Source organism: Melopsittacus undulatus, chromosome 9 (assembly GCF_012275295.1).
Source record: "Melopsittacus undulatus isolate bMelUnd1 chromosome 9, bMelUnd1.mat.Z, whole genome shotgun sequence".
Lineage (NCBI taxonomy): Eukaryota > Metazoa > Chordata > Aves > Psittaciformes > Psittaculidae > Melopsittacus > Melopsittacus undulatus.
The window spans coordinates 12,439,938-12,461,732 of record NC_047535.1 but is presented as its reverse complement, the minus strand read 5'-3'; the positions used below and the strand labels follow the sequence as shown (position 1 = coordinate 12,461,732).

Genomic DNA, 21,795 nt, shown 5'->3' with positions numbered 1-21,795 from the left:
TATTTTAGCTCTCACCCACCATGTACCCAACATGCAGTTACAGGAACAGCATGGGCTCAGAGTGAGTTCAGGAGTGAATTTGGAATGGAAGCTCTGAAGTTCTCTTATACAACTACTTGCCCTGGTTTTGTGCAAAGAAAGAGGCTCCTTTATCAGTGCACTTCCCCAGCGAGCCCCTCTGCATCAACTGTCTATACAAAAGTGGAACGTAACTTTCCTGTATGAAAGGGTAACGATTCCTTGCATGTGATGTTCTACCCCTCAGCCATGCACGCACAGGCACTGCCGATACCAGGCACTATTCCATCCCTCAGGATCCCTGCTGGGTCAGAGCTGGAACACGGGAAAGCGATGATGGAGGAGTTCAGCAACTTCTCTCTCTGGCTCTTAGGCCGCAGAAGGGGGAGGGAGCAGAGATGCAAAGCATCTGGCTTCCCTGTGCCTCTAACAGCCTGGCGGGAAGGCTGCTGTCAATTCCGCCTTCTGCCTTGTTGGAAGAAAGTAGAAGTGACAAGAGGCCCTGCAGGCAGGCAGCCAGGAACCAGGAATTCAATTGAGCCTCTCCTGAAACCGGACTTCTTTTGGGAGACCCTTTCCCTCAAATTGTTCTGACTTAAAAAAAAAAAAAGGAAAGAAAGGATATTCCTCGTGGTTCAGGGCCAATCCATCCCCCTGCTCTCCTGGCTCAACTTCCCTCCGAGAAAGCACAATTTGCACAACAGGATTGCTGGACTGCTCTACAACCAGCCTCCCCCATAATAAATACACGGGCACATCAATATGCACACACACGTGTGCACAGCTACAAACGTTAGTTTCTATAGACATAGGCATTGCCACAGACAGATAAATACCCTGGTGTGTTTCTTTGCTGTGTAACACGCAGGGGAGAGGCAACACCGCAGCTGAATTTACCCCACGCTTGCAGATTAGGAAACAGAGTGTGGGACATACGGTCTATCTCCAGGGCTTAGACCAACTGGTTATTGGCTGCTGCTCTTGTTCCTCTAACAAGCCCCTGGATCTATCACTGGTGCTACAGAGAAATGCAGCTGAATGAGCCTTTCCCCGTCAGCAGCAATCTGTCACCCCATGTATCTTACCCTGCCTCTCACAGCACAAAAGCTCCTGAGCTGCAAGTCAGCATCAGCAGAAAGGTCATTCTGCAGGTAGGCTGGGGGGGGTGGGGGTGGTGGTTTCTTCCTTTCTGGGAATGTGCAGCCAGCTTGAGGCACCGTCTGGATGCTGCAGCGTGAATTTCAACTTCACATATGCCTATAATTTAAAATGAGAGAGCATTTCCATTACAAACCCCATTTTTCCCCATGGATTTATACCATAGCTATTCGGCTTCGCTTCGGGGTGGACCTACACTGAATATATTCACAGGCAGGGAGAACCTATATTTTCTTGTACAACATTTAAATCCAGCTCAGCCTCTTTTGGTTTTAAGATGGTGAAGAAAATTACATATGCACACAAACACTCAGGAGCACATACAAAAAGCTTACACAAACATATGCCCGCAGAGAGCTCTGTTCCCAAAAAAGACAAGCCAATGCAAATAAGCTCCATTTTAGAAGTGAATTCATTTGACTGACTTTATTATTCTAAATTATTAACAAGTTCCAGCAACCTTAGAATGCAATAACCACACTCAGGTTTTCATCTGGGTTAACTGGAAACAGATAACTTACACTGATAGAAATGCTATCAGTACAAATCTGCCACAGCAAACTTGGAGGCAGAAACCCGACACACAAGGAGCCCCTCTCTGCGTTAACAACCCCTGTACTGGAATATTCCAGCACAATGAATCACAGTCCAATGCCAGAACCCCCCTGTTTTCAGGAAGGCCAACTGAAACCTGACCTCGGCACACTCAAATCTGTTTATGACTTGGTCTGCCTTAATAAGCCCAGTTTTGGTGGGGTTTTTAACTCTTTATTAATTCTACTTCGATGTAGTCCAATAAGGAGCACTGACAGAGGCAATATCTGCTAGCTAGTGCCTCTGGTTCTAGGAAAGCCTCCATGGTATACATGGAGAGAGGTTAAGCACCTGGCATGTAACATACAGGTCATCCAGTTACCCACACTAGTTTCATTCAAACAATCTCCATGACCGACATTAGGAACAAGCTCCTGTTTCTCCCACTCACAAGCAGCAATAGGTAGGATTCTCTCTATGTACTACATAGAAAATTTGGGAAATGTGAGAAGGATTTTCCCAGTCTTGAGAGGAAAAAGTTGCCAAGTGGCCACTGAAACGAGACAAGCATTTCCCCACTGCTGATGGCACAGAAAGCAATCTTGTGGCCTCAGAGCAGACACAGGAACCAGCAGGGCCCGAGCACCTGGAAATGATGAGATGCCCCCGTTCACATCTGCTGCACAGTAAATGCAAACTGCTTCAGTGCCACAGAAATGTAGGTTAGGCAGCTAAGAACCACAGAATCATAGAATTCTTTGGGTTATAAGGGACCTTAAAGATCATCCAGTTATCACGGATGTATCCTACCAGCTGGAGACACTGCTGATGTCCTCACCACACACTGTATTCCCTCTTCCATCCTTGATTTCACACCCAAACCTCCCCCCTGAGGCTAGGAAAACACTGACTACAAACATCATTCAGGGAAGATGTTTAGTAAAACCCACAGAGCTCAATGGCTCTGAAGTGCAACACAATAGTTTTCCTGCTTCTCTCTAAGAGGGCAGCAGGGCAGGGACTGTAAAACCGAACTCAACTTAGCCCCAAAGCACTTTAAAGTTCCTGTTGCATTTTCCATCTAAATCCAGCAAACCTCCCCCCTAAGCAACAGCCCAGGTAGCCACAAACACTGAACCACTGACTGCAGGAGCAGTGTGCAGGTTTCAGAGAGGGACAGTGGGACAGCAGCTGAGTGCAGAGCAGTGGCCTTCCAGGGAGGGAATGCCAGCTGACAGCAGTGCTCGAAGCTGGGCCCTGCACAGGAGGCATCTGGGAGCTGCTGCATTCCCATTCATCTGAAGCTTCCTGCACTTCTGAAGCACCGATAGAGTTTCAGTCCTCACCAGCTGGAGCTCAGGGCAGGGGATTCCCTCTGGAGAAGAAGCTGGAGCTCCTCCCTAGGGAGGAAGATGAGGGGTGGTTTCAAGAGTGACAGAGCAGAGAAGAGCATCAGCTCCCAGGGAGCCCTAGCTGAAAGAAGGACTTAGCAGGGGGCAAGGTACATTTCATCACCATCAGACCATTGCACCTCACTTCAGCTGCTTCTTTCATAAAGAGTAGAGCTGAAAAGCCTTGTCTCCTCACAGGGAACCCTGCATAGCACCAAAGAGAGCAGGATTTCCTCCACCATTCATTGCACATGAGCTCTGCGAGGAGGTGGTTACACACAGGGATGATGGACAGGCGGATGGCAGTGGCAGACAGGTTGGAGCATAGGCAGGCAGCCTGCTGAGGGCTGTGGGTTTGAATCACGGAGCATCGGGGTAGTGCCACAGCCCTGGGTGATAGGTGATGGACACTGGAGTCTGCACTGCCTCACATCACACAACAGCAAAGGCCCAACCTGTGACCCCCCCAGCACGTGCCTCGCTCAGTGTCTACCAGAGCTCCCATATGGCAGTTGCCGAGTGATCTGGACCACGGGGGCCTGTCAGGACAAACACACCAGGCTTCCTGGCATTCCACCCAGGAGTTATGAAGCTGTCACTTGCTCAGGCTGTCTCCGAACCGCGCCAGCTTTTCACCTGATTGTCATTTTTGGATGCTATTACTGAGAGGCATTTCTGGAGCTTCAGGACCTGCCTGGGGAGAATGAGGCCAAATTCCCAACTTTTCTGCCTCCCACTTTTCCCCTTTTCTGGAAACTTTTCCATGCTAAGTATAGTTCCTAACAGGTGCAGGACCAGAGGGGGCTGTCAGGGATGCAGCTGTCCCCACAGAGGCCTGGATCCATCTCCATCTGTCTCACTGGAGTTAGCCATGCTGTCAAGCTGGGCTCCTCGGACACAGGATAGGGGAGCATCGGAGATGCAGGCAGAGAGGAGACACATGCACACACACAGACAGAGGGAGGATGGTTATTCTGGGGAATGCCACAAACAAAGCCTCTGACATCAAGCTAATGCATCCTTTGAGGCTTTAAAGAGCCCTTGCTACACGCAGGCAGGCTGCCAGCTAACCCATCTCTCTTCCTTGCCATGCTAACAGCCTGATGCCAAGGTCAGGCTTTAAATGAAAGCTGACTGCTTTGTAATCCCCTGTGCCTCATCTGGGGATGCCACAAGACTGGGAAGAATCGGTGTAAAAGACACATGACCAGGGACAGCTCCAGTGCAAGGAATGAAGCTGTTCCCTTGCCCAGGCAGCTGCAGCCCTGGTCCCCACTCTGCCAGCCCCACACCAGAGCTGTTCCAGCCTGTGGAAACACAGTGCCACAGGTAACAGAGATCCCTCTAACACACCTGAGTGTGGATGTGTGCCAAGCAGTGGCAGATCACTGACCTCCGGATGCATGATGGTGACAAGGTGTCCTAACACAGAGCTGCGTGGTCAGGGTAACCCTCCCAGACACCAAGTTGTCTCTTCACTGTAGGGGATATAGAAATAGCAGAAAGAGAGGTAGCCCTCTCACAGACTTGTGACCCTCCTCACAAACTATAGGTACTTCCTACCCCAAAGTGTCCTGGTTTCATTTCAGGCTGATGTGACATGAGGGAATAATCACTTTGCAACATTTCATCATCTCCTTGTTAATCGACCACATGTTGCAGCAAGAACAGCTGATCTGTTTGACAGATCTGGGGCCTGGGATGTGCTCTGTCTTAAGAAGTTGGTTTGGCTTAACAGGAAGGTGATGAAAACCATACGCAGGGAGCAGGATGGCACTTTGACATCACCACCACCATCACTGAGAGAACAGAGCAGGAGGTTTCTGCATACAGCCTGTGCCACCACAGAACATGCTCCATGCTGGGCTTCGGCCACAGGGTCCAAGGTCTGAGCTCAGAGAACCCAAAACCTAACTAAACGCCATGGGCAGTGTCCCAGGCTGTAGGAAGTGAGGCAGAACCAGCTCTCAGATGTCTGCCTGGGGCTCAGTGACACGGTGGGATGTCAGGGTGAGACAGACGTGTATAAATCTTTGGCAGAAGGAAAATCCATTTCCCTTCTTTAATTCCTTTGTCTCAGTGAAGCCACGCTGCTCCCAGCAGGCCCCTGCCCAGTCACACCTCCCAAAGGAACAACCATGAGCACTGGGATCAGTGGTCCCCACCAGCTGCAGGGACTGAAGTGAGCCCAAACAACCCTGCACAGACATCCCTCTCCTCCTAAAGGGCTCCTCAGAAGGGCTAGAGATATCTGGGGCCTCCCTGCCCATAGCACACATGTTTCACCACGGCACTACTTGGACACCAGCAGGAGTTCCATTGGCAGGAAGAGGAGGATCAGATCCAGATTTACAAACATCAGCCCTGATTACAGGGATGGCACCACATTAACCTTTTCCTTAGCAGCTTCTGTCTCAGCTTCTGTCCCCTCCTCCAGAGTTTCAGGCCTCTGTGTTGTTACTTCACTCCTTTTACAACAACTCCTTTCACAAAGAAAAGCTGACTGAAGCTCTTCGGGTCTCCAAAGACCATTCCATCACATCAGTGCTGATGGGGCTGGGGCTGCCAGACTGAGTTATCACAGGTCCTGCCCTCCCCTGCTATTAATGCCTACTCTCCAAGGGAGCATTGGTCCAGTCCAAGCAGAGAAGGTCAACCCCAAGCTGCACAAGCCTCCCACAACTCGGGAAGAGGCATCAAAGAGAAAGAGAGAAAAACAAATATATCCCTGGCATTTCCCTTTGTCAGACTCCTCTGGAAAGTCACAGACCAGTTCAGACAGCCCCAGGGAGGGAATGAGTTACAGGGAGACCCAAACCTTTCATGATCAGCTCACCCTGCATCAAGAAGACTCCAGCCCTATGTTGAGAAACACGTCATGCTCAGCATCTCACAATACCCATGGCACACAGCCTGGCATCTCTTTCTGTCCAAGCACAACCCCTTCCTGCCCAGTGGAGGGTCACACTCCTGTCCTGCTATCAGGACCTATGTGATTGTGCAAGCAAACCAGTGAAGTCGATTCAGAAGCAATACAGGAACAGTGAGCTCGGATTACTACCTTCCTGCTACTGAGGAAAGGAAGCACATCCCATCATGCAAGTGACAGTAAAAACATAGTAGGTGTTCTCACACATTAGCATCATTGACTCCAATTCAGGAATGCTGAGCTATGCAGGAAGGACGCTTCTGTGGAAGAAGCATCATGTGAATGCTGAATCAGTAGCTCCAGAGTGTGTCTGCACTCAAGAAAAGGGACACCTCTTACCAGCTCTGGTCAGTCCTGGGGATTGTGCAGCTTTCAGGCCAAGGAAATAAGGGTCAACACAAAACACTTGTCAGCCCTTTCTCCATCGCAGCCTGGTAGTCCAAAACCCAGAGTAAACCAAGACAGAAGCAACACCCTGCAAAGCCATCTGCACCTGAGCAGCACAGCTGGAACATCTGCAGCATTACAAACCCAGGCTGTGGGAGATCAGATGGAGCAGCCCTGAAGAGAGGACTTGGGGCGTTGGTCCATGAGAAGCTCCCCATGACCCAGCTTCAGTGAGTGCTTGAGCCCAGAGCTGCTCCATGTGCTGGGCTGCACCCCCAGAGCATGAGCAGCAGCTTAGGGAGGGGATCCTGCCCCTCTGCTGTGCTCTGGGCAGACCCCCCCTGCAGCCCTGATCCAGCTCTGGGGCAGCAGCACAAGAGGGACCTGGAGCTGTTGGAGTGAGTGCAGAGGAGGCCATGGAGATGCTGCGAGGGCTGGAGCAGCTCTGCTCTGGAGCCAGGCTGAGAGAGCTGGGCTGGGGCAGCCTGGACAAGAGAAGGCTCCTGAAGGGGAGACCTGAGAGCAGCTCCACTGCCTAAAGGGGCTGCAGGAAACCTGGAGAGGGGCTTGAGACATCTGCCCAGCTGAAAAAGAGCTGAAAAACCCAAGACACAAGAGAGGTAAAATTGTCTTTGCTTTTAATCTCAGGTTAAGTCTGCTTCAAGCTCCAGGCCTGGACAGAGACTGGATGGAACTGGATTGACCACAGGGACTGGATGGCTCCCTCTGGTGCAGAGGTCCCTGGAGGTGGGAGGGCTGGCAGAGAGGCAGCACATGAAACTAAAGTTTGGACATTTGAATTAATGGACACTTGACAGGCATTTGTAAATGGCTTTCTGGGCCAGAATTTCCTTTGAGTCATGCCTGCACCTCTCTGTAAAGCTCTGGCCCCTGCACTGTGCTCTGAGAACAGTTTGACCAGGAGTCTGAAAAACAGGATTAAGCACTGGATCAGCAGAAAAATGACTGCAGATCCTCATTAGTGCTTGCTATTGGAAAGTTATTGCTCCTACAGAATGCCCGTTTCCCTGAGCCACACTGCAGTGTCAATGCCTTTGCTGGATTTAATAGTCCCATTATCACAGCCTGTATCACTTCCTCCCCATTCTGCATGTTGAGACCTGTTCCCCTGCCTTCATTCCCTCTCCTGTTTTGCTAGCAGGTAAACACACCTTTGCCGTTCCTTCATGGGTAGTCTTCTTTTCAACTTCTCCCATGCTTAGGCTGGCAGGGACTTGGGGATACAGGCAGTGGAAAAGGTGGTCTGTGGTCTGGGAATCTCACTCTAAAGATGCCTCCTTGGGAGTGGGTCTTCTAAGCTTTTACTTAGTGCAGATCTCATCAAAAGTCCTTGTTAGAGGTGATGTTGTGTCAAACTCTCCTCCCAAACACCGCAGTGGGCCCCATCCTGGTCTCCAACTGCTCCAGCCTCTGCCACATGCTTTGCCAGACAAGTGCTTCCACTTCTACCTGAAGAGCCCAGGAAGGGGCAGGGACTGGCTGGGGTGATGGGGAAGGGGCTAAACTCCTCTTCTGCTCTCCTAAGAGCAGCCTGTGGCAGGTCATCCAGGACTTATCCTGATCACTGTATCCAAGAACACCAGCTCCTTTCCAGGACATCAAAACAGCCATGTAACAAAGAGCACGAGGGAGTTTCACACCAGATCAGATGTTTATGTGGATAACAACACCCACAGTGACAGTAGCTCAAATGAAATCAGCACAACAGCTCTGATCATCCTGCTCCAGGGAATCAGCTGTCAGCTGGGGTCAGGGGAAGAACCCCCCATAGGGTTTTACTGCACAATTGTGGGCATTATGGGATTTTTATGCCTTCTTTTAAGGCATCTGGCCTTGACTTCTGGTGGAGACAGGAGGCTGGGCTGGAAGCACTACTGGTCTGTTCAGCTCAAACAGGTTTTATGTCCTAATACAAAATCAATGGTAGTCTCAGTGAGCTCCATGCAGCAAAGCTGCCTGTTCCGTGTGCTGCAACCAGCACAGCAACACTCCTGGATCAACACAACCTTCACACCCTATCCAGGCTGTGTCCTCACATACAGGCACCCCACACTCCCTGGGGAGCAGCACATTGATGCTGCAGCCCTGAGCTCCTGTGCCTCATAGGAGATGCCTCATCCTCCTATGCTGGGGATACCAGAGCCACAAATCTCTCCAGCAGCAGCTGTAATGCAGATGGGCTGCAGGTACCTGTGTCCTCTTCAGCAGCCTCTCTTGCTGACAGGGGGGCTGTGGAGGCAGAAACAGCTGTCTTAAAAACACAATTTCAGGATCCACACTGCAGTCCTTTCTGCTTGTATGGAACAACACTTCATCCATCAGTCAGATAGCCAGAGCCACTCATCTTCACTTGAGGACCCCTTTTATCTACCAACACTTAGATTAAGGCTCACGACCAGACTGTGAACTGGTCAGGACCTTTTTACCAAGCCAAGGGCACACTGTCCTGGCTCACATCCAGCACAGGTGATAGGAGAAGTGCTTGCTCTGATCATGACTTTCACAGCAGGACTCCTCTGAAAGGACACTGTGCCCCCAGCGACTGGAGCAAGAGGTTTTGTTGAGCTGACCAGTTTGGTGTCTAAGTGGAAAGTGAGTTCTGCAGATGCAGTGTGTGCAGCTGACCTATGGCTTGGCCTAAGGGAGTCACTGGCACTGCTGGGAAGCCTGACCCAGAGTCCTCACTGTGTTTCCATGCAAATCTCTGTGCTCCTGTGTCTCTGCTGTTGCCAGCCCAGTGCTGGAGATGGCAGGATGTGAACTGCTTTTGCAGAGGCATAAGTGGATCACTGCTGCCATGTGCTGAGGGCTATAACCCCTCCTCAGCACCTGTGGCAAGGAGAGGTTTTAGCAACAGCTGTCTCCAGGCAGTGGAGGTCCAGAACCCTCTTCCCTTGGTCTTTGTGTCCAGCTGTAAAACTGCAACAAATTCCAGCTCCCTCATCTTCCTCCTTCCACCACTTCCTTCCAACCCCCTCTCCATCCCACTGAACGCTGCCTCCTCCATGCCATTGCCATTCCCAGCTGCCTCCCACTCTGCACAGCAATGCTCACAGCACTTTCCCACATCCCTTGCCCACTCTGGCCCACTGGCTGGCTGGGTGAGAGCCAGACAATCCCAGGCTCCCCACACGTGGGCACACAGACTGGCTGGATGTGGTCCTCAGGCCTGTGTTCTGTCACCCCTAGCAAATGGTCAGATTGAGCTGGAGTCAGTCAAAGCACACAAGAATGACTGGGGGAGAGCTGGGACTGGCAGATATGCTCACTACATCCGCTGAGTTGCCTTAAAGGATGGTACAAGCATCCCATAAAGTGAATAACTGCACAGGACCACCTCATGGGGGAGCTTTCACCCTGACCCCAGGTGGCAAACAGCTTATTTCACTAGGTAAAAAGACTAAACCACCAGAACCCGACTCTGAAACCATGAACATCTTTTGGTGGTACTTAGTGGACCTAAGAACTCAGGGACAAACTGACCACACAGAACGATGAGGTGGAGAACAAGAGCCAAAGCCCTTATTCCCATCCTGAGACACTGCACACTACTGCAGCCCCTGGTTTGCTTCCCCCAATCTGAGCTCTTCCTTCATGCCCTGGCTCTATCTACCATGGGGAACAACGTCCTTACTCATAGAGGGATGTTGACCAAATCTTAAAGCAGATGTAATAACACTGTCTCAGCTGACACTCTGATTGATGCTTTTCATGCAAAATTATGTTTTCTGTGACTAATAAATATTGATCTTTCTTGTTCCAGTGTAGCACTGCAATAAAGAGGGATTTAAAGATCAGCCAGCACTGCACATCCTCCAGCACTTTCCAGCCCCCAGCTTCCCTGCAGCCACCCAGCAGCACCCCTACGCATTTGCCCTTACATCTGTCTGAGCCAATCCAACACTGATTGCCCGAGCATGAGGCCTGATCACGAGGAGGGCACACGATCCCTGTGAACATCTACCTCCCTTCATTCTTCTGTCCTTTGAATGGTTACAGTGGTTCCTAGGGAGAAGTGGAAATTAAATGGAATTGGAGTGAGTGCTGGAGGGGGGGGAGCAGGGTCACGTCCTCTGTGCATTTAGGATAACAAACAGGAGAAGCTGGGCCAAGCCCAGCAGGAATTGAAACATTTACAACTACTTGGCAATGGAATGGTGTAAGTATTAATGGGCATGCTTCAATCTCCTTAAATCAAAGCTATGGAGCTCAGTAGCCAGCGCCTGGTGACCAGCTTTGCTGGACACAAGGTGTCCATTCAGCCCTGCTGAAAGGCTGAGGGGTCAAGCACTGCTCTGCATTTTACACCCATTTGCCCCCCTCAGCACCACACTTTGCCTTCTGGAGGCTGCTCAGCCAGGCAGGAACCTGCCATGCCTTTGGTGACCTGTGTCCGTGTCTCAGTGGTGTTCAGGGTGGCCCAAGACTCAGGCTCGTGCCCCACTCCCCATCCTTCAGCACAGACCTTGCTTTCACTGGCAGTTTCCATGTGCCCTTTCCCCATGCAGCTGAGTGCTGAGGAGGCATTTAAGGCAAAAAACTTACAAATTAAGACACTGTCTCTGGACTATGGTGCTTATACCATGACAGCATCTTCCCCAGGCTGTGACTGGGGTCACAGGAGAGCTCCCCCAGGCCTCAGACTCTCCCCTTCCCCACATCCCTCCTGGGAAAACTGGAGAAGCAAAGGGCTGCTGCTCCAGCAGATTTGCAGGAGTGGGAGTTGAAGAATCAATGAAGCTCTGAAAGCCAGTGGGGAAAGTCATTCTGCACCTTCCTGACACCAGGAATAAATGATTCAGTGGGAAAGGGAAAAAAAAATACACCCACCCTCAAATGAGGCTGGAATTACCCACTGGAGAGATATTTCATCTTGAGAAATTGTGTTTGCTGCGGTGTTCATCTCACTGAGCCACAGCAAGGCTTTAATATCCAGCAAAAGGTCAAACCTAAATGGGACTTGTTCCAGCCTGCACACACACACACACACACACACACACACTGAGCTCCCAGCCCCTCACATGGGGCAGGCTGGGAGGGAGCACCAAACCCAGCTCAGAAACACCCCCAGCTCCTCACAGCACCCCAGGTACTCACAGGTCTGAGTGGCTCCACATCATCAGCCCTTCCCACCCCAAGGGATCATCCTCCCCAGGGGATTAACAGTCAACCTCCATGTCATTAGGCAGTACTTGCCAGCCTGCTCCCAGCTCTGCCTTTGGAATCTCTCATCACACAGAACCTGAAGGTGGAACCTGCAGGGCTCAGTGCACAGTAGCTGCTCTGGACACACACTGCACTCACAGCCCTGCCTTCTGGTGAAAGGTGCCTGGAGCTCCAGAGGCTTTGCCATCCTCTTCTGCCTCCTCCTGTGCTCACTCCCTTTAGAAGCAGGATGGGTCCAAAGGAACAGCCCTGCCTGCTTGGGTGTCTTGAGCAGGGTGAATCTGGGGTGAAGGCTGGGACCTTCCAGATGTTTGCACTCCAGGGACCTCATTGAGCAAAGCACAGGTTTATCCTAAAGGAAGGTGGGATTTCAAGGCACTCGAGGGCTGCAGGAGCAGCTCTCAGCTCTTTGTTTGGAAACATCAATGCTTGAAACAGCTTTTGAGAGCAGAACCACAGAGTCCCTGTGGCAGTGCCTGGTCCTGCCCTGTCCCTTCCCCTCTCACCTCCTGCCTCGCTGATGCTGCCAGCTCTGAGGAACCCCAGACTGCTCCCATAAGGAAGATGTTTTATAAGGATCACATTTGGGTCTGCTTGGGGGTATCTGAACCCTGGAGTTCAAGCTGGTCCTGCGGGGCTGTGTGAGCAATCTCCTCATTCCCATCTGTCTCATGGCCCCCATGGCCACATTGTTCTCACTTGAGCTTTGGTATTGCTGCTGTCTCTATCCATCAATGCATCTGCTCAGCCTCTCCTCAGGAATTTGTACTCTTCCTCATTCCCTTGGATATGGCTCTGCTCCGTGGAGTTTGGCATCCCTATGCCAGTCCACAGCAGAGTTCCAGGGATAAATCAGGCAGGGAGGAGATGAAGAGAAGGCAGTTTCCCAGAGAGCTTCCTGCCTCCTTTTCACCATAACAAAGGTGAGAGTCCAAAAGAAGAAAGGAGTGAACTGAGCCCTTCCTAGAACATCAACTGACATTGCAAGAGGGAGCAATGCAGGTCAGCGAGCTGAGCAGAGGGGGTTTTACCCAAAGCAGAGCTGAAAACCTCTTTGAACTCTGGAGTTTATAGCAAACCTGGTCCCAAGCTACAGGCAAACTGCAGACCCAGAAAAGAACTAGCAACTCTCCTGACAGCCTTGTGCCTCCTACCTTCCATCTCAGTCGTCCACCACAGCCTAAAGCTCTCCTGCTTTCCTGTTCAGGACCACATTAAGCTCAGCCAAGGCACCTCCATCCTGCCCAGCAATTCCAACTGCCCCTTCAGCCCTTCCTGATGGATGAGCTGCCATCCATGATGGGCAACAAGCTGGTTTCTGTGCTGATGTGGATGCACTTCCACTGGGGAATCACCTGAAACTGCCACCCTCGTTCTCACTTGTGACTTGAGCCAGATTTCACTGCGTACAGAGAGATCAGATTCTGCTCAGGTTAACACCAGAGAGGTTTTTGTTCAAATATTTATAGTTAAAGCTCACCAGAAAGTCAACAGGATTCTGCTGGACAACGCTCAGTTATCCACATCCCCCAAAGGAAAACAGGGGGGTTATGTGGTATTTAAAACATACAGAGACATCCAAAATCCAGCCTCCTGCCTGTCCACAGGCCATGCTGGGTCCATGCTGTACATGCATGGCTCTGAGGGAAGCAGGAGGAACTTAATGGCTTTTCCTTCCTGATAACGGTGACCATGTGGACATGGCCAGAGTGGGTGAGCAGCCCCTCACCCGGCCACACCAACAGAGGAGGAGGAGACCATCTCTGAACAGCAATCAGCAGCCACATACTTGGGAATCCAACGCTATGGAAAATGGGGTCAGATTGCTTCTCCCCATGTTTGGCTTTGTCTTTGAGCTGTTTGTGTCTCCTGGAAGCAAGTCCTGCCTGGCAACAACCCGAGGTGTCAGTCAGAGGTCTCGTCCTTTCCTGTCAGGATGTTTAAATTCAAGACTCAAACTTGTGGTTGGCAGGGAACGGGGCAAACAAACAACCAAGTGGTCTGCTGTGAGTCCCTGACAGCCCAGCACAGGGCAGCAGGCAACATTTACCCCTCCTGGGGGCCTGAGAAACATCCCCCCCCCTCACCCAGCAGCTCCTCACTGCTTCCAAACATCCCTGTTTCTGCTCCCCTCACCCCAGGCCCTCTTTTTTGGCACATCAACCTCTATTTCAAGCTCCCCTCATCCATACCTGCAACTGTGCATGGCTTCAGAGTGTGCCTCTGTGGTTTAAAGGTTATCTGGGAGTTAAGGCCAGCTCAGGTTGGACAAAGCTGCTGTGGCAGATGCAGAATCTCAGGTAGAAATCACCCTCTCCCTTTGCAAAGGTCAAAGGGTGCTGGAGGGAAGCCAACCTCCTCCTGATAAACGGGCTCAACCCCTGCGTGCGAGCTCTGAAGGGAGAGCAGACATCTACAGATGTTACTGCCATGGGATGAGGCCAAGTTGATTTAACAGCCTCCTTCCCCTTCCTGGAGATTCAGCTTCCCGAGGGAGCCAGTGACCATGCTCAGAGATCTTTCAACGAGGCAGCACCTTCTGACATGAAGCTCCTGTCTTTGAAGGCTTCTCATGTACCTCCCAGTGCCCTGGAAACTGGCTCAGCAAGCTTCCTGCTTGCATGCACATCCTGCAGCTCCATCCCATGCCTTTCCTTGCTGCTGGATACAACAGCATTGCCACGCAGCCACAGTGCATGTGTGACCCCGGGGTGATCCCCTAAACCCCCATGCTCACAGGGAATGCAGGAAGGAGTGTGCACAGCTCCATCCTCCCAGTTGTCCCCCTCTGACAATGAAGTCGCAGACCCACAGCTGGCAGGTCAGTGTTCCCCCTGTGCTGCTGGATAAGGGAAGGCCAGGACGGGAATGCAGACAATGTCCTAAACAAATCTGCTGTTTACAAAGCCCCTGTAAACAGTTTACATTGCTAGGGAGAAACCATGGAGGAATAGCAGCTGGAGCATGTTCCTCTCAGTGCTCCTGTGGGAGTGGAGCTGATGCGTGTCTGCAAAGGGTGCACACACAGGAGAGAAAAGAGGAGGCAGCAAAACCCCAGCACCAGGGCCTGCCACAGCCTGCCAGGACCTTTGGCCACCTCACACTGCCTCCCTGAGCACACCCCGAGGGAGGCAGCATGTCCCAGGGGGGCAAAGCAGTATAGCCAGGTCAGCTGCACAGGGAGGCCAACCTCAGGCTCCAGAAGGGTGGTGAGGCTTCTGGGTGAGCTGGCTCCTGCTGCCCAAGGAAGCAGACCTGAAGGAGCCAGCCCTGAATCTCCCATGGGCTCTGCAATGCATATGAAGTGTCTTGTGACTCTCAGCCCATGAAGAAGTGCTGTGTGGCTTACGGAGGCCGGCCTCCTGCTATATTAGATACATGTATTCAAGAGTGGTTAAAAACGGGGCCTCAGAAATACCAGCAAGAACATTCTGAAGTCCTGGCATAAAATAAAAGCCTCAGTGTACCTCTAATCTGCCCTGCTTCCTGTCCATGGAAGCCTCTTTGAAGTGCCTGTGCATACCCAGTGTGTCAGGGCAGCCCAGTGAGCTCAACTGAACCTCCCCCTGGCTCCAGGACAGCCCTGGGGTGCTGATGCAGTGAGCCAGGCTGGCGGCTTCGGTGGGAGAAATAGAAGGGTTAAAAGGAAAGCAGAGCCTTTATCAACCTCCCTCAGCCCTGCTCACAGTAGAAAGGGTTCCTTATGTTACTTGAATGGCTGAGCAGGAGGTGAGAAAATGCAGCCTTTGCTCAAGGAAGGTGATAAGTGCTCTGAGCCCAGAAACAGTGTCAGAGAGGGGCACTGGGGATGGGCAGCCAGCTGGAACAGCAGGGACAGTGAAAACATGCTCTCTACACATGAGACAGCAATGCTGACCCAGTAGTTGTAAAGGAACACAGGTACAATGACAAAAACATAAAAAAGCAAGTGAGCAAACTCACCCATTTGGTATTGAAGGGCAGGCAGAGAAGCAAGGAGAACACATTCACTCCATCTGCAAGGGGTATGTCATGTTCATCCACATTCACCCTCAATTGCATCACCAGGAGAAGTCCTGTCAGTCAGTCCTGCCTTTGCTCTCCACTCAGTCAGTCTTCTAGGGCCTTCAATTATGTCCCTGTCCTGACCAGCAATAGGAGGGAGGGGTCTCCCAGCAGAGCTGCCCATCTCGGCCAGCAGGAATGTCAGAGGCATCTGCAGGACCTCTCACAGACTGGACTGAAAGATAAAATGGGGGGAATAAACCAATCAACAAACCAACCAACCATTCCCAGCTAACACTGGGTTGTTAGGTTCCTTGCTGAAGAAAAAAAAAAAAACAAAACCAAATACAAAGATGTTTTTCAGAGCCAACCACACACCCAAAAAGCAAATGTGCTTGGGTTTGGATTCAGAAGCTTTTGTGCAGTTCAAAGCAGTCATCCAGCTGAACTTCTGAGTGAGATGGCTCTTCCAAATGAAAACTTAAGCAATGTTGGATTTAAAGCAGTCAGAAATGACTGAAGCTCTGATCCCACACGAGTTCTGAGTGGTTTGCCCTGCCTGAGACAGCTTGCTCAATTTGACCAGAAGTTTGCAAATACACTTGCTTGAGCCCACACAGCTCAGTAACAGTGATAAAGCACCTTCTGATTCAAGTCCTTTCAGAGCCATACGGATACCCCAGCAATCCCAAAACCTTGAGAATCGCCCTGTGGAGGTGGTTAGGGACAGTATGAAATAGGTGCTAGCATCCTTCAGCTTCCTTCTGGTGCCCCATTGGGCAGCAGTGAGTGACAGGGTGCCTCTCCCAGCAGTGCCACCTCACCTCCACACCCATCATGTCACTGCAAGGTGGGCAGCAAAGCCACTGGAGCTTCTGCTTGTGAATGTTGAGGCTCTGATTCTATGATAAGCCTTCAAAAATGGCAAAGTGAAGCAGTTCTCTTTTCCAAAAAGCATTCATGCTCCCCCCTTGTACCCATATGGGCTTGTTACATTAAGGCTGATTATAAATCCTGCTTGGAGCAGCCCAACACAACCTTGGTTTCTGAAAGGGTGCTGAACATGGCTTCTCTTTGCTCATACTCAGGGTGAGGCGCTGTTAGCACCAGTTCTGCAGCTATTACTGCTGAGGACCACTGTCCAAAAGGAGTCTTTTCTTCAGGATTCTCTGATGGGTGTGAAACAACAGCCCTGACCACCCACATTGGTTTGCAAAGGCTTTGAACAAGAACTCCAGTTGCTAGCCCAAAAGTCTTATGCATTTTCCACTTGTATTGTAACTGTTGGTACTGTGGATCACTTCTCTAGGATCAGCTGCATCCCAGAGCACAGGCATATGAAGCAACCCTGGTGGGATCAACTTGCCCAAAAGATCCCACAGGCAAAGGTGGAGAGACAGTACAGCAAATTCATCTATCACAAACTTTTATGCCTGATGCGACAAGCTGATCAGAAAGCACGTGTATCCTGTTAATGCCAAAGGTCTCTCAGGTCTGTTGAGCATCAATTCCCTTCCTGTTCTCAGGAATTTTATTACTATGAACCATTAAAACACTGCCAAGATGGCCATGAATTAAACCACACATTTTCTCAGCATGAAGCTCCAGTCCCATATGTTTGGCAATTCACCAAAACCATCCCCTGTATCGCTTTTACAGACATCTACCCAGACCAGGCCTGTACCTGCAGCCTCCTCCTGCACCTCTGAGGGGCATCCCCATCCCTCCCTGTTGATCAAGAGGAGACTGACCCAGAAATGCCCTGCCAAGGCAAACAGGAGATTCTGTATTGGGATGGCTGGGATATAGTCTGTCTTGCTGAGAGCTGCCCTGCATAGCTGAGAGGTGGCAGTGGCATCGATCACTGCCTCTGTTTGTCCTTCTGTAGTGCCCTCCCTGGCTTGCCTATGGTCAGAGAGGAGCAGGAGCCTGCTCTCACCCCAGCACCTCCTCACCAAGTAGTCTGTCCAGACAATCCTCCCTTACACGCATGGCCATGTTCAGGAATTCCTCTTGCAATTCCTTCCTCGTCATCCCCAAACAGCATTCCTGTGCAGAGGAGCTTGGGAAGCAGAGCACCACAGAGCAGTAATTAAGGGCCAAAACCAGACTACAAAGGGAGGCATGGCAGGTGACCTGCACTGCACCAGAGCTGCTCTGGGACAAAACCCTCACCAAGGTCCAGAGGGAACAGCAACTCCCAAGTAAAACCCAAGTAATAAGGGGATCTTAGGGGAAAAGATTAATCATTATTGGCAGTGAGATTGTGCAAGTCTAACAAAAGCCAAAGGGGTTTTATTACACTCCAAGTGCAGCTGGGAAGTCCCTGTTAGCTGGGAATCATTAAACCTATTGCAAGAATAAATTCTCTTTCAACCAAACCATAAAATGGGAGTAAAATCCTCTTAAGCCACTGACAGCTCCTAATGGAACACACTTCTTTTTCTTTTTTATTCCCCAAACAATAAAAAAAATTACTAAAATTGCTGCAGATTATGAAGTAAATAGATTAGGCTCCAAAATGGGCAATATTTACTCAAGGAAAACCTGCTTCATTTAATACCTGCCTCAATTAATTTTTAAGTTTGGGATTAGAACTGAACAGACTAATGACATTTTCTGATTGTGCAAATAGGGATTTGTGAACCCTGTTTGCCCACAGTTCAGGCAGGAGTAGAAGCACACAGGAAAACTTTCCCTTGCTAACCCCCAGGCAGCACCAGTGCTGCTGCACGTGCCAGTAATGAGAGCCTGGAAGGCAGAAGGTGAAGCCAAGGTCCCTCCTCACAGCTGGTCACTGCATTTCCCAAAGCAGGAGGTCACTACTGACCCTAAGAAATATGAAAAATATTACAGAAAAATGGAAGTTATTTCCTTCATGAACATGGGGACAGAACACCCAGGAAAAAAGCAAGATGAACTTGTGTTTCACTTCTTCAACACGCAGGGGAGATCAGAACAACAGACAGGTTTGGGTGGAAGGGACCTTCCAACCCCAGCCATGGGCAGGGATACCTTCCACTGGAGCAGCTTGCTCCAAGCCCCTGTGTCCAACCTGGCCTTGAACACTGCCAGGGATGGGGCAGCCACAGCTTCTCTGGGCACCCTGTGCCAGTGCCTCAGCACCCTCACAGGAAAGAAGAGCTTCTGCCTAAGAGCTCATCTCAGTCTCCCCTGTTCTGGCAGGTTAAAGCCATCCCCCTTGGCCTGTCCCTCCAGGCCCTTGTCCCAAGTCCCTCTCCAGGTTTCCTGCAGCCCCTTTAGGCACTGGAGCTGCTCTCAGGTCTCCCCTTCAGGAGCCTTCTCTTGTCCAGGCTGCCCCAGCCCAGCTCTCTCAGTCTGGCTCCAGAGCAGAGCTGCTCCAGCCCCTAGAGCATCTGCTGGCAGAGCAGGCTTTGATCCACCTGCCAGACCTGGGATGGATGAAGAGAGTTCAGCAGCTCCGTGCAAAGGTCTATGAGTTTCCTCTGAACAAAGACCTCAGCTGGATGCTCCGGTTCCAAAGCTGAAGCACAGATAATTGCTCCTCTTATACACGAACACAACTGGCTGGGGTTTCCAGTCCAAGAGATGCTAACAGCAATGTGATTTAGCAACAGCTCTCAGAGCAAACTTGGTGTACTCCCCCTGTCTTTGCCAGACAGCAGGAGATGCAGGAGAGAAGCAGAACACCAAGCTCCAGCATTCACACTGACTCTGGACACCCAAGTGGGAAAATAAACCTGAACTTCTCTGGGGCAGGCAGTGCAAGGAGAGAGCTGTGTTCTCTGCTCAGGAAGCTCCTTGCACAGCCAGACACCTTCTCCTCTAAGCCCTCAACTCTTGAGAAGTGCATCATCTTCTCATTTTAATCTACAAGCCGTTACTTCTTTTAGACCCAATTCCCCAACCCTCACCGTGGTTCTGCCTGCTCGGAACTTGGTAGGGAACGTGATGGTCACGTGGTATCTGTAAAGCAAAACTTTGTTCTGAGAGAAAGAGCTTCAGAGCTCTTTGTCCATAACAAAACACCAGCCTCTGCAGGTCTGGGTACATCGAACTTCTGTGAACAAGGCAACCTGTCTTCCTCAGCCTTCCTCTGCTGCTCTCCCCTCCCTCCCCCCAGAGGGTGACTTTGATGCTCAGAACTTTCAGGCCTCTGAAAAGTTCCCTGATGTAGACTTGGCCTCTGCACAGCAGGTGCAAATCCACTGAAAAGCGTCTGTCTCTACAGGAGTCATCCACTGCCCAAGGATGGGAATCACTGCCCTTGCATTGCCTTCCTCATTGCTTATCTGTTTCAAAAACCACTCCTCCAAGGCTGAACTGAGATATCTGCAAACCATACTGAAATGCTCAGCAAGTGCTGTCCACAGCCACTCACTCACCCCATCACTTGCACAACACATGGATGAGGATTCCCACAGCAGCTCCACACACCACTGGCGCTGTTCAAGAGCAGGGGGTGTCTCACCATTAGGGTCTGCCCTGGAAAGAACAATATGGCCATTGGCTTGTGATACCCTGCTCCTTGTCCTGTGGTATCAGAAGCACACACTGCATAAAAAGCAGGAAGAAGAGAAATGCTTGATTAAAAAGCTTCCTGCCTAGAAGCAATTCTGATCCTCGCTCAAACTAAGCCTCTAGAGTATACACTTCAATGTATGTATAAAGTCTTTTGGGGAGGGAGATGAGAATGCATAAAGTTTATATTTGATACAGACCTTGCTGGCATGTCAGGGCTCTGCTGCTCGTGTTTTCAAGACAGGAACCTTGGTAACAAGTGCTGGTGAGTGTAGCAGGCTCTCCACCTGAGTTACTGGTGCAGGTCTGGTTGTATGTTGTGCAAAAGGGTCAGAAGGGACAAAAACAAGAGAGAGAGAAGTGGGTATAATACTTAAACCTTCCTTAAAGTGAAAATGTGGAAGGTCAGACGGCAGCAACAGCAACAGTGAGGAGCATTTTAGACCCAAACAGCACCTAAATCCAGGTGAGAAAGAGGCAGTCTGCAGCACCAGCAGGATCACAGAGCCCATCAGAAATAGCCACTAATCACAAGTCAGGAGCAAAAAAAGTCCGGAGCATGTCAGGAAACAAGAAGTCACCAGGAATATGGACAAACCTTACAAGGGAGCTGTAATTCTGCAGGCCTGAGGAGTCACATTGTGATCAAAGAGCCACACAGGCACAAAAGGGAACAGCATGGAAACCAGAATCCTTCTCCTAACAGCAAACAGAGGTGAATTACAGCACAACAGATCCTTCCCAAATCACCCTCCAGGTCCCCAGAGCAATTGATGGAGGACTGCACACGTGATGCTGACTGACAAGCCTGCAAGATTGTCTGTGGGAAAGGAACAAGAGGGGTAATTTTATTGTCATGTACCACAGGGGGGTGTAAGTAAAATCACAGCATGAGAAAATGACAGTGTATCTGTCTTAGGTCATTTACATGCCTGGATAATCTGTGGGAGGAGAGCCAAAGCTGCTACATTTGACAGAGGCAACACAACAGTGATGTGCCTGGGAAACAGAAGCTTACACAGAAGATTTGCAAGCCCTAAAATCCAATCTTGTGTTCACTGCTCCCAGAAACCAAAATGATCAGACTTCATAATTGAGGCTTCCAAATGATTACACTCTCCTCCCTCATTATGGGCTGGGTAATGGTCTCATCTTGCTGAGCACGATGCAGGAATGCTGCAGAGGGACAGTCCCACGCTCAGAAGTGAATGTGCATCCCAAGGACATGCTTAGAGGCCACAAAGGCACCGTAGGCAGACGAAGGAACACTAACAGGCATGAGGGCAGATGCTGGGGAGCAGTTGCTGCCATAGGCTGGATAACATAGTTTATAGAGGGGGTCTGGATGAAGGAGAAGATGCTTTGTTAGTGTTTACAGGTTGCTTCTGTGCTGCAGAGGGAGGAGTAACCTGGGAGAAATATGCAGGAACTGGCATGGCTGGCACACAGGCATGACTTAGCATCTCTGTAGTAGAAAAACTTTCTGAGATAGATGGAGCAGGGCAGAACAGGCTGTCTGCAGAAGAACAGGCTGTCTCCAGAAGAAGAAGGGTACCCACATTGTACAGCTCACATGAGAGAAAGGATTACAGGATCTCTGAGACACACTCCACAGGAGTCCAGCACTGCACTGTGAGAGCTTCCCAGTGAAAACCCTTGTGATAAGGATGTGTGGAACTCTGCACAGAACTGATAAGTGTGGTG

The 21,795-nt window shown here is 50.6% G+C and overlaps 1 long non-coding RNA gene across 2 annotated transcripts in view; it reads right to left on the bottom strand.

Annotated features, from left to right (window-relative positions):
- Positions 1 to 21,795, bottom strand: part of LOC115947615 (uncharacterized) — a 42,745-nt gene that overhangs the window by 17,860 nt on the left and 3,090 nt on the right. The window contains exons 2-3 of one of the 2 annotated variants that reach the window (XR_004081504.2): positions 15,547 to 15,823; positions 1,104 to 1,275 (exon numbers count right to left, since the gene is read on the bottom strand). This is a non-coding gene — a long non-coding RNA (uncharacterized lncRNA). The remainder of the gene's footprint in view (positions 1 to 1,103; positions 1,276 to 15,546; positions 15,824 to 21,795) is intronic. The other variant, XR_004081505.2, reaches the window with a different exon arrangement.